The sequence below is a fragment of the Sander vitreus genome, chromosome 12 (assembly GCF_031162955.1).
Source record: "Sander vitreus isolate 19-12246 chromosome 12, sanVit1, whole genome shotgun sequence".
Lineage (NCBI taxonomy): Eukaryota > Metazoa > Chordata > Actinopteri > Perciformes > Percidae > Sander > Sander vitreus.
The window spans coordinates 8,344,998-8,358,797 of record NC_135866.1 but is presented as its reverse complement, the minus strand read 5'-3'; positions in this window follow the sequence as shown (position 1 = coordinate 8,358,797).

The following is a 13,800-nucleotide window of genomic DNA, read 5'->3' as shown; positions in this document are numbered from 1 at the left end:
ACTAAAATGCAAAGCCAGTGTTTTCAGGTTGATCCAGTCCAGTCCGGAGGCCAAAACAGAGAGAAAGAATTGTGTACTCTTGATGTACACTCAAGAGAGGAAAGATAATGCAAAAGAGCCTTTCCTTTGCCCTTCTCACTCACTCAGAAAACGAAGAGTCCATTGATAGAGAGCCGTGAGAATCGGGGAAAGAGCAGTACGTCAGTAATGACATTACACTGTTCTTTTTTTCATTTGATACGCAGTCAGATGATTTACTTAATGCCGTCCGTAGTCTCGTGACAGGCAGAGAGAATGGAGGAAAAAGAGAAACAGAGAGGAGAGCCAATTTGTGTGTTCACGTGTTTTTCTCAGACTTATCATCACGCAAATTAGATCCTGCTTTCTGCTGATAAGGTCAGCTGTCGGTCTGGACTTATTTAAAGGAGTGTATATACATGGACACATACACTGCCATACTCACAAACTGATTTTCAAGCTGATTTTGCACCATTAGGACAGTACATACAGACATACAGTACATAAACATATATGTGTGCATGTTACACACATTTCATTTACAGTTTTTTCCAACTGCTTACACACGTTCTCAAAACTATGTCTCCTTTTTTCAAAACTCTACACACAATTCCCAAAACTGCACACACAAAATGCAAAATGCCTCACATCTCCTTCAAAATGAAACACTGCATTCAAAATGCCATAAACACATCTCAAAATGAAGCATGTGCATCAAATGGCAAACACTTTTTTCATAATAGTAGATTTTTGGATATACCATGTACACACTGTTCTAAATCTAAAGCTCTTTTGTCTTTCATAGGCCTCAAAGGGGGGGGGAATTGTATGCACAAACAAAGTCTGATTGATTTGTAATGCTGAAATAGTCATTAGATAGTTGCATGCAATATGGTATTACACATTGTAAAGCTACTCAAGATGGGCTTTTCTCATGGTCAATCCGTGGTTGATCACATGATGAATAAGTGTGGCCCTGATCTCATCAGAGATGGCTCTCCTTCTTTCTCTTCTTCCCTCCTCCTCCTCCTCGTTGTCGTGTCTGTCCCTCCTCCTCCCCTTGCTCTCTGTCTATTGTTGGCATCCATTGTTCAAAACAGGTAATCTGACCTTTGACCTCTTTATAGGCCTATACTAAAGCATTGATTGGTTAGTGTTCAGTTATGACATAATGTGTTTGCACTAGGGCTGTCAAAATAACTTTCAAAAAAAGTAACGCAGATTAATCCATTCCATATTGACGTTTGCATACAGACGAAAATCTGGTGCCACCGATATGTCTGCGCTTCTCTCTGCTGCTCTGAAACAGACGTTACAGAAAACACAAACCCCGCTGCATGTGACGCTAGTTAACACTATACTCGACAGCAGCTAACGTTAGCCTACCGCTAGCTAGTAGCTGGATTAAACACGGTTAAAATGCTGACAGCTAACGCTAAACGGTGTAAAGTGTGACTGTGTTTTACTGTAGAGGATTCAACACCGGGATGTAACAATCTGCAGCTGCCGTTGTCGGAAAAACACCACAGACGGTGCGTTCAATGAAACTGGTAAACTACAGCCTCGTGGTGCATTTGAAGGTTCAGAGCACCGTTAATTATGTATGCGATTAATTTCGATTAATTAATCACAGAGTATGTAATTAATTAGATAAAAAATGTTAATCGATTGACAGCCCTAGTTTGCACATGTGAGGAGTGTGTGTGTGCCCTGGTAAATAAGTGTAGCATTTTGATTGGTTGTGTTTAGAAAAAGAAAGCAAGTCACTTCCTGTTAGATTTTTGTGTCTTAGGTAGAGACTTGTGTGTAGTGTTTTGAAAGTGTTTTATGCGATTGAAAACTGAGTGAAAGGCTGAGAAATAGCTCATGGCTTTGGAGATTTGCTGTGTAATTTTGCACTTTGAGTGAGAGGTTTCAAAAATCGCGTGACATGAAAAGATTTTGTGTGTAAGCAGTTGAAAAATACTGGAACATGACGACAGCATACTCCCACTCTCTGGAAAGCCACGCATCGAAACACCTTCACAAAATACTCTTGCCCTTCTTTTCATTTAAATTCATAGTGTGTTCTAAAAATCCCCCTCTTAAAGTCTTCAAGTCATGAGTCATAAACTGTAAATTAAATTACATGTTGCAATCCGTCCCTATACAAAAACAGCCATTTGACTTTTGCAGTGCAACAATGCCACTAAGTCAAATGTCTCCTGTGGAGAAATGTTCCCGTATGCAGGTGCCAGACGCTGTCATTCTGACATATTCATTCTGACTATGGCAGAGGGTGCATAAAAGCTATTGCCAAAAGCTGAGTGTTTGTTAAATGAAGATGAATGGGATGGTTTGGATTGAAGGTGATATTTTATTTAGGATCAGACGTTGTGTGTTTGGTAATGCAACAGCCACTCTCGCAACAACATGACAGCCCCGGGAAATGGATATTGATTAGAAAAGGTTGATGCTTTTTCTCCCTCTTTCATTTTTTTACATACACTCACCCCATTTCTCCCCCCTCTTTCTCTCTATCTCTCTCTCTCTCTCTCTCTCTCTCCTGCTGTTTGGCTCTTTTTAATGCTCTCCATCCCTCAATCTCTCCATAGGGGTCTCAGAATTTCCCTCCTTCTCTCTGTCTCTCTCTGTCTGTTGTCAGGCAGTAATGTGTGATGTGCTATAAAGCATGATGGATGGTTAGAGCTGATTTTAGGGCCCCACAGCTGAAGCTGGGGTTGGAGGACACCTGATCCAATTTCAGTCATGTACGTGCTATTTTGTGTTTATGTATGCATGTGTTTACATGTGTGTGTGTGTGTGTGTGTGTGTGTGTGTGTGTGTGTGTGTGTGTGTGTGTCTGAGCTAACAAAAGAGAGAAAAAGAAAAGAGAGTTTTGCAACACCACCAAAGCCTGAAGATGAAATGGTACAGCACAGTTAATTCAATAAGTGACAGAAGCACATAAATATCAATTGTGGCTCAACCTGTGGATCATCTAAAAGCTAAAACTACAAAAATACTAGCAATGTTCTCTTACACAAATGAAGGAATTATATTATTTTTTAGCCTATAAGACAGCTTTCATTTATAGACCGCAAAAGATGGCTTTGTTCATTATGTTAGAATCAATCCACAGCGAACAGCAATTGAAAAAGAAAATGATTGTGTATGTACGTACATGTTTCTGTCTCTCTCTGTCACCCTGTGTATACCATATTGTATGTGTATGTGGTCAACATACCCCCCTGCTGATGCCCCACAGTCAACACTCCAATTGATCAGAAGATGTATAGCTATGCACTATATATAGTATTGTCCTACATACTGACTTGTTTTTGACACTTGGGACATTACATTGACTAACATTCATTCCCTGGAGTCTTACCTAACATTAACATACATAACATACCTAACCCTAACCTTTTCACTAACCTGAAAAACCTGACCTTAAAGCTGCAATAACTTATTCAGTTAAGCAAAAACACATCACTCACATACTTTTGTATCACTTTTTAAGGTTGATATGGGGAACTAGTTAGCAAACAGTTGCCGTATCTACAAGTTGCTTGTATCTACCAAGGGTTGATGCATAGATTGTATAAGTGAAGCCAAAACATCTGGATCGCCCCCTGGTGGCTGGCTGGGAAAACTGAGAAAAAAGATCTGGCTCTTTAGCGGCTAAATGCTCCACTAAGTTCATCAGCTAGTTGCACTACGCACGCACGCACACGCACACACACACACACACACACACAAATACATGCAAACACACATCGCAAACACACACACACACACACACACACACACACACACACACACACACACACACACACACACACACACAGGTTTGTTTAGCTGAAAATGGCTGCAGTAAAACTCTTGGCCAGAAGCCCAAAACAATGAGCTGAAATATGCTATAACGTTCAGTAGAGGTGAGGGTAATAATGGGGGATAATTCTTTGTAGGGTCATCACTATGTGCGTCCCCACACATAAATACCAAGTGTTAATAATGACCAAAATCTATTCGTTTATGTTGTGGGGACCATCTTTTTGTCCCCATAAGGTGATACAAGTACACGCATGCACGCAAACACACACACGCACGCAAACACACACACACACACACACACACACACACACACACACAAAGACGAGAAAACAGAGGAAGAGAAAGCGTGAAGAGGATACATTGTGTTTGTGAACAATACAATAGTGAACTCCATAGTAGGTGGTGACATCATTAAAATTCCAAACACACACAGACTAAACCCAGTGTACCCCCCCCCCCACATGTCTGTTATTATCTCTTGTGCCCATACACCCTCATTACCATTCAGCTCTGATCCCTGGTGATAACCTCTCCTGGGCAGACGCAGCCTCACAGTGGCCAGGATTATGCCTTTTGACAAGCCCAATTAATACAGACCTAATGACAGCGATCGATAGCATTGATTAAACATGGCAGGGAAATTCATAATTGCCTGGAGGTGAAAGGTTAAATGACTTATACAAAACCTTAATACGCCATCAAACGCACCGGAGGCTCGCTCTTTTGTCGTCGTTTTTTTTCTTTATGTCCACTGTTCAAGGGACAATTGACCCCGAACACACCACCTGCAATTATTGCATTCTTTCTATTTCCCTTTTTTATACTTGAGGGCAACAGGACCAAGCATAGCCATCAATGACTCATGACAGCATCATTTGGATGTTATTGTCACAGATAATACACAATATTGACTTCACAGGCCAACAACATATCACAAAGAATATTAAAAAAACACACTATTGATTAGCTTTTGTAAGCTCATCAATGCATCCTTCTGAATGGAATCAATAACTTCCTAAGTGTTTATGTTTGAGTCCACCTAGTGTTTTTGTACTTATTCCACGCTCAGCTGCTCTGGAAGGAGATGTCTCGATGAATGGGCTCGGTCAAGGTTTATTACTTCTAGGGATGCACCGATATTAAAAGTTTGGCCGATAACCAACATTAACATTGTGGTTATGGTCGATATTTACTGATGTCGATATGATCAGTATAAAACAAGTTTGGGTTACACTTTACTTGAAGGTATCTACATAAGAGTGACATGACACTGTCATGAACGTGTCATAAACATTATAAACAAGTCATGACATAACGCTTCTGTCAGTAAGTGCCATTCGGTTTTTGTCATGACAAATCAGGGTTAGAGTTAGGGTTCATGTGTTCATGACAGTGTCATGTCACTCTTATGTAGATACCTTCAAGTAAAGTCTTACCCAAGTTTGTATCATAATCATATTTTGTAGATAGTGAAAAACGTGCAAACACTGTGAATTTCTAAAAGTAATGTGTTTCTTTTGGAAACATTTGGAAAAGCCCATACATCATATATCTACCACATTATTCCCTCTGAACAGTATCAGGGCCACCATGACAAATACACAAACAACTAACAGTGTTAGTTTAAGGCTCCTTTTCAACTCGTAGCAAGTGTATGACTTAATGAATGTCCAGTTTAACTCCCACCTGTGAAAAAGCTTGGATCATAAATCAATAACTATGGAACATAAAATATCCTGATATGGTGTTTATGAATAATCGGGGTCTTCCCTGGGTTGACGAGGGAGAGATCTCCTTCCCTTTCTTTAACCAGCAGGTGGCAAGCAAGGCACGGAAACTTGGCTTGGGTCTTAAGAAGTTGTAGCCTTTATTCACCGACGACGAAACTTGTACACACTTTGCACTGCTACGTTCACAGCTACAGCGTAACTGCCAACTTCCTACTCGCTGACACACACACACACCTCCCTCTCTCTTTTTTGTCTCTCTCTCTCCGCCGCCCACTCGCTAACGTGTGGGCTGAAAAACTTAGCGGACGGTTTTTCTGCTGTTGGTGGGGACGTGTTATCATTTCATTTTTATTTATTTTTTAATTGCGGGGAATTTGTGGAAAAAAAATTCTGCACCCGTGGCCGGGTTAGCTCAGATGGTAGAGCAGGCGCACATATGTAGAGGTTAACTCCTTGACGCAGCAGCCGCGGGTTCGACTCCGACCTGCGGCCCTTTGCTGCATGTCATTCCCCCCTCTCTCTCTCTCCCCTTTCATGTCTTCAGCTATCCTGTGGAAATAAAGGCCTGAAAATGCCCCGAAAAATAATCTTTAAATTATTTTTTTAGATTCTGCATGGCCCTGCTGATGAGAGCGTTGAGAGTAAACTAAAACAGGAAGTTGCAGCCTGTGAAACCAAAGCAATGAGCTCAAAGCTAAAACACTCGTTACGTTCTGTGATGCTAGAAAAACGGAGGAAAACGTCATGATCGAAAGCTTTGATTGACTCGGGCAGGCGTTTGGGGCGGGGCTTTGATACCACGACTCCGACGCCCGATCACTACTGCGTAGACTCTGGTTCCAAAATGACAAGATGTCAGCGCCAATGTGCTTGGATATTTTGGCTTTGCTTTGCCAACAGTGGGATAACGTGGAGACGTGTCATCCATCTTTATATAGAGTCTATGCTCCAAACAAACATACAAGTCTCCCAGCCCTAAGAAGTACGCACAAAATAATCCAGTTGCTTCTATATAAGCCTTTGGTAATTCCTTCTCTCAATGAACTCTTCAGTGGCTGATTTCTAAAGTTCCAGTCGAGCTACACTCTGCTGCAGCTCCAAATGCTCTCAGCAAGGTCCCCCCCCCTCCACAGCTCTCTTGCCTTCTGTACTCTGCTTTGAGCAGCCACTTTGGCTACCGAGATGAACAAGATGGAAGGCAAGAACGAGACTACTGCAAGGGCATGCTGCCCAGCAGCCAAGCTTTGATCGCCCCTCTGAGTCAAACACACTTAGCTCCCTTTAGGAACCAGTGGGGGTCGACCCAGGTACATCTCCTCCTCCTCACTGCGCAGCAAAAGACTGCTGCTATATGAGCTACGCTAGAAGGAAAATAAAATGATGAAATAATAATAAAATGATGAAATAATAATAAATCTTGTTTATCTTATTCTACTATCAAATCTGATCGGAAAAAGCGGTGCCTTGGAAATGGGTTTGCATGCATGGAATGACTTGTTAAGATGTGGCTTTAACGACTTGCTACATAACGAAACGCTTTCTTTGTGTAGCGGTGTTCCAACCCTTTCTTTACACATTTCGCCTTGATGAATGTATCCAAACCTCAGCCCCACACAAAGGAATTGTTCTCTCTTCTCTCCCTCTTCCACATAAAGACCAGAGAGAAGAATCTGCTATTTACTGTGAGGTTGTCGTGGGAGGTTTTTTTCTTTTTTCTTCTTGTCATTGTCGGTCTAACATCAGTAGTGCCATTTCCATTACACAACACCCTGTTATCAGAGTGTGGGTGTTTTTATGAAGCTCTTGGAGCCTGTGAGTGTAGTAAAGGGCTACCCAAATTGACTTGACGTTCAAAGAAAGCAACATATAGCAAGGAAAGGTTTTCCAAAAATATAATATACATTACTACTTATTCTTCTTACTGTAACTTTAGGGTTGTTTACTAACAGAAAACAGATGAATGGTGTTTCAGTGTTAGTGTTCCTTATTACTCAGTCTTCCTTTGGTTGCTTTACTTTTACTCTTTAATTACTTACAACTACAGTAGGGCTATCAATCGATTCAAACATTTAGGGCCCTACCGGCGCAAGTGTCTTTGCTACTTTAAGACCGACGCAGCTGTAAATTTCCTGTCCAGCGCCCTCGTCGTTTAAATAGCAAATGTACCTGCGCCCATCTTTGCATCCATGGGCGTGCTGGTCTTACAGGGAGGTGTGTTCAGGTGAATTCTTGGCATATTGCTATCTTGAGGCAGCGGGAAGTGATCGCGCCATTGACCTACAAAAACCTGGTCTAAAGTCAATAGCGCAGCATTTCATTGTTATTTTAACAGCAAATTAGTAAAATGCGCCTAGGCTTATGCACAGCGCGCACACTATGCTTGTTACACACACAGGGGAGCGCAGCAGCACACAAACATGCTAAAGATTATAAATAAAAATATTACGGTGAAAATCCGGCATCATAATAGCAATGCGCCAAGGTACAAACGCGCCTGGCTTTTAAAGGGAATGGGAGATGACACTCTTGATTGGTTTATTGCATGTTACGCCCAAACCACACCTATGAATTAATGAAGACACTAAGTACAACCCTTTTGAACCATGCGTCCCGGTGCAAGGACCCTTTTTTCTGCCGTCAAACTAGCAAAAGTGGATTTGGATACGCCCTAAACGCACCTGCGCCATGCGCTTCACGCCGTGCGCTTAGATCGTTTAAATAGGGCCCTTAGTTGTGATTTTTGTGGCATTTGAGACTGGACTACTCCAGTGGTAAATAAGTTCCCATCGACAGTACAGGCAAATAACTTAAGTATTGTGGAGAGAACCATCTGGAAGGGCTTTGAAAGTCACCTTGCCACTCAAAAGACCCTTTTCTTTATCCATTTCTGCTTAAGGAGCTTTGTTTGTTTGTTTTGGGATTTTTTTGGGGGGGGGGTCTTAAGCTGCTTTTTAATGATCATTGATTTAGTTACAAATGTAAGTAATAAAGCCTGTTACTCAAAACATTAAGCGTGTGGATCTTAAAAGGGCCTTTTATTTGTGATTCGAAGTCCGAAGTCGTACAGGGTGCTGCCCCGCCTCTTCAGAGCGTGCACCACATCCATGGCGGTCAAAGTCTTCCCCTTGGCGTGCTCGGTGTTAGGTGACGGCATCACGGATCACGTTCTCCAGAAATTTGGGCTACCTAGTTATTATCACATTCATTTTGATAGCCCTACTTACAACATTTTAACCCCGCATTTTCTTTTATGATTTATTACTGCAACTGCGGCAACAGCTTATGCACACCACCACATGTTTGAGTGGGTTGGTAAATGCTTAATTGAAAAAGCATTTACCAATCCATGCCGATAGCATACAGCACTTACCCAGATAGAAAAGCATCAAACTGGTTACAATGCAAGTGTCTGCTCTACATTGTTAAAGATAATGCTATGACATTTGCAAGGACATCATCCAAATCACATCGCGGGTCTATACAATGTAACTAATGGAGCAGAGCTAGTATGGTTCCTCTGGTGATACATCCGAAAGGCTGGGAAGCAACATTTGGGTGAAAAGCAGCAGTGTTTCAGACTGAATCATGTGCTTATTGAGAATGTAACAATGCCTCTGTAATGCAGAGTTACACATGTATAGGTACTGTGTGTCAAAGGGAGCTCAGATTTAAGACACAATACTGTCTACTATATATTCTTTTTGTTATCACATAGTAAGGACTAGAGTGTATTTTATACAGTGTATATCCAGCAGCACAACATGTTGCATTTTACAATAGGTGTAATTGATTATGATAATTTGTGTGTCTATGCCTGTGGATGTTTGTGTGTGTGTGTGTGTGTGTGTGTGTGTGTGTGTGTGTGTGTGTGTGTGTGTGTGTGTGTGTGTGTGCGCGCATGTGCAATCCAGTGTGGCCGTCTGTGTGAGTACACGTGCCTGAGTGTGAGTGTAATCACCAGGGTTGTCAGAAAAAAAGGCAGGCAGGTTCCCGAGGTGTCAGAGAGGACAGCAGGGAGCAGACAGAGGTGACATAGGGAGAGGACTCTGGTGACATTTCGCAGTGGGAACCAGCCATCACAGCATAATGATGAACAAGGTCCGCTTTTACTAATCAGAAAAACAAGGGGGAGGATGTGAGCAGAGAGATAGCCTGACATCCACATGCTCACAGTCAGTGATACATGTATGAACTGAAAAACACACACTTCTTTGTGCATGAAATACAGTCTCTTTCTCCATCTGATTTACATTTGAGTAATAACATAGGAATCAATTTATTGGTTCTTTAATAGGGTATTAAGGCATTTTACACACACAACACACACAAACACACACACACACACACACACACACACACACACACACACACACACACACACCTGTGTTCATGAAAATGCACCTATACACCAGACTAAATTTAAAAGCCCTGGTCAAACAAAGCTGTAATGTAGCATTCTCTGCATATTGACAAATGCACACACGCACACAGACACACAGACACACAGACACACAGACACACACACACACACACACACACACACACACACACACACACGTCCAGAGGCTGCTGTGAGCCAGTGAAGCAGTCTTAGTTCAGACCAACCATTGGAAGTCTCACTGCGTCTCGATAACAGACGTCAACAGGTCTGTCAAGGACTCCGTTATTGATGAAAAGTGTTTTTGTGTGCGTCTATACATAAATGCATTAGTGTGAGTGTACAGTACACAAGTAGTATTTAGCATTTAGTTACCTTTATCGGCATTATATTACGTAAGCCTGTATAGTGTGTTTATAATATGGCCTTGGTTGCCCTATTACAGAGAAGGGACACTGAGAGAGCATTCATATTTCAACCATGGGTTACACCCTACAAGACTGGTGTCAAACTAGCTTCTTAGAAATAAATGCCAGTAAGACAAAAGAGCTTGTTATTCAAAATGGGAAAAATGTTCACATCTGTGGACAATGAAGTTTTTCGTATTCGTATTTACTTTTAACAAAGCGCAAAGAAATGGTTCATGTTTTGCGGATATGCATTTATTTGCTTTCTATCTTAGCGTTAGATGAGAAGATCGATGCCACTCTATCCCAAGTCTATGTGAAGATCTGGGAGGCGCTTAGTTTAGCTGAATCAGCAGCGAGCCTGGCTCTCTTCAAAGTTCAAACATCTGCCTAACAACACCTCTAAAGTTACTAATTAACAGAGATCTCATCTGTTTATTCCACACACTAACAAAAATGTAAAAATGACAATTTGTGGTTTTAGGGGGAGTTACGTGTTGTAACTATTTCTTGAGAAACAGTCTTTGTGTTAAGATAGCTAGTCACCTCCAGCTCTGCACGCACACACACACACACACACACACACACACACACACATAATGTATTTCAAAGTTCCTTGAGTTAACTGGTAATTTCTTCTGTTTAATAAATAACAACTGAAGAATTCTTCCAGGAGAAGATCCACCCTGTACCAGATGTTCAAAATGCAAATGTGAAATGTGTCTGACATTGTTTATAGGCTATATCCATATCTGTATTGCTATTGTTATATCAAATTGCAAATAGAGAGTAGCAGAGCTAGCATTTACTTAAATGGAAACATAGCACATTGTTACTTGGCAGTGATACGGAGGGCGGTTGCTTTGTCGGGAAAATGGATAAACAAGCAGTTATCGAGCAAAGGTGGTGTAGATGCTGAGGGAGCCGTAGGCTGCAGAGAATAACAGACTTGTTTGAAAGGCTGTTAGAGGGGGGTTTCAAGTGCCGTGAACGGAGACGCACAGACACACAGACAGTGCCATACAAGTGGAGCCGCTGGCTACAGGCTGCACAGGACACAGGCCAGAGAGACGAGCTGGGTATTGATCCGTAGAGTTTTGAGTTTCTTTGTGAAACAGAATCTGAGGACACAAGCAAGAGCCTTATTTAAAACTCTCCCTATTCACATCCATATCTATTGATCCATGCACACTTTCATCCAGCTTTAAGTAACTCTCTGGTTGCCTTCTTTCTTTCTTTTTTTCTGCGTCTCCTCTTCTCGTTCTTTATTTCCTCATCATTCTGCCGTGGCTGGCCAGGCTTTAAGTATCCCTTATTTTCTTTCTCTCGTATTTCTTTCTCCAACTCCCTTGGCCCCTCTTTAGGACTTTTAAAAGTATACAGTGTTTCCTGATCATGTTTCCACGCAATTCATCTCCGAGTGATTTTTATGGCTGTTTATGTTTCTAATGCGTTCCCCATAAAAGTCTATGTCACTATGCTCAGAATCCCTTATCTCTGACACCAATAAATCGAGTGGATCGACTCAATGTGGCACAATCACATTTAGCGATGACAGGAGAGTTTCAACACCCCCCCAACACACACACACACACACGAGATAACAACTTTGTTCTGTGGTAGATTTGATTGGCTGCGGATGCTGTTGTCAGACTGCAGGAGTAAAATATGGCTGTCGTTATTGTGTTCTGTCATAACTTGGCCTGTAAATCTCTCCCTGAGTGGAAGAGGGGAGGAGGGAGGAGGGAATTGATTCTCTTGTTGTACTTCATCTTTAGCCTCTCTGTTCTTGGTGTGGAGCCAAAGGCCTTGGATGCCGTCTTCATTATGTGCACATCCACCGGACGAGACGATGTTAGTGGCCCCTACATCTGATGTCATTTTAATTACTCTGCACTCATATCCAGCGTGCCATAGCTGTCCTTCCTTTTCTTTTTAATTCCTCGCTTTATGCCTGCATGGTTGTTTTTTTTAACCTTTGCAGATTCCGTTTTACCTTCTTATTTTCTACTTCCATCAATTTCCTCCATGCCTCCATTTTCTCGGTCCCCTCCCTTTTCTGGCTCCTACCCAGCAGCCTCTTTGAGAAGACCTCCACAGTTAAGCGGGGTACAACTGATAACGTCAACCATGCTGTCTGTGACTGACAGCTGGGTGAAATGGCTGTGGCAGCACACAGAGGCATGGAGAATCCGTTTTCAGGCTGCACTAGAGTCGGTCCCTGCGCCCATCTGTCAGCCGAAAACAGAAGCGCAGGCTATCAGTCACAGCTGACCCCCGGTCAGCCACGCGCAGGACTAGTTGGGAGGGGGGGGAGGCTCAAAGCAACACAAATAAGCATGAAGATCAACAGATGGCTCTCTGTCAATCACCGTCTCTTTCTTTATTTCCTCATTTAATCTCACCACGCCTCTCTCTGTTCTCCACCTTCAGTCACTCACTCTTACCGTATCCCCACAATCCAACATATTGTTTTATTTCTTGTAGCTTTCCTTCTAAATCTCTCTCTCTTTTTATTTTTTCCTTGGTTTCCTCCATCTCTACACTTGTCCTCAGGTGGTACAGCAGCAAATGTGACATGAGCTCAGTCAGGTGCACTCCTCCTCTCCCCCGCACAGCTCAGATTGCTGTCATTACACTCACTCTCCATTCTATTTCTCTCCCACTGTAATTGGAGATGCTGTGAATGAAGGCAGGGTCCTTGATTTCATACTTTGAAGGTGCTGATGGCCAGCGCTGTACTTGCCAAGGGAAGGTGTGCAGGTGTAGGTGTTTGTGGCTATGGTAGAAACTGTGCAATTTTACATGGCAGGAAAAAAAGGAGACTGAGAAGAGGCGGGCGTCAAGATTTAAGTGTTGCCAATGTTTGGATAATTACTATTATTGCTCCCTGCCTTGTTTTAGTGAGCTGCAGGGAGGATGTGAAATAGGTTCTCTCTCTTTTCACAGCCCTTTTTTTTTTTTATAGAGTGCAGAGTATAATGTCTAACACCTTGTTAATGTGCAAGCCGAAAGCCCGGAGACATGACTGGATACTGAACAGTAGAGAACTGCAGGACATAGAGACACTATCTTATCTTTTACACTCACGGATAAATTCATGTGCATGTAAAACCATAATTCTGCTGGAAAAGAACAGAGAAGTACTTTTAGCGAGGAGAGAAAAAAATCAATGTGGCAATTTAATTTAGTGGAGAGTGAACACTTTTACATATTACTGTACAAGATGCAAATGACATTTCTCCCCTTGAATAATCATCTGTCTAAAAGGCTGAACCTCACTGGGAGGTAATTACGCTACTCTGATCATTAAATAATCCCTGTTCTCTCTCTCTCACTCTCTCTCTCTCTCATCTCCCTTTGCAAACCTCCGAGACTTTTCTATTGTACACACTGAAAATATGCCATATACATTTAAACACAAGTATCAGTTTGCTCACACAAAACTTCA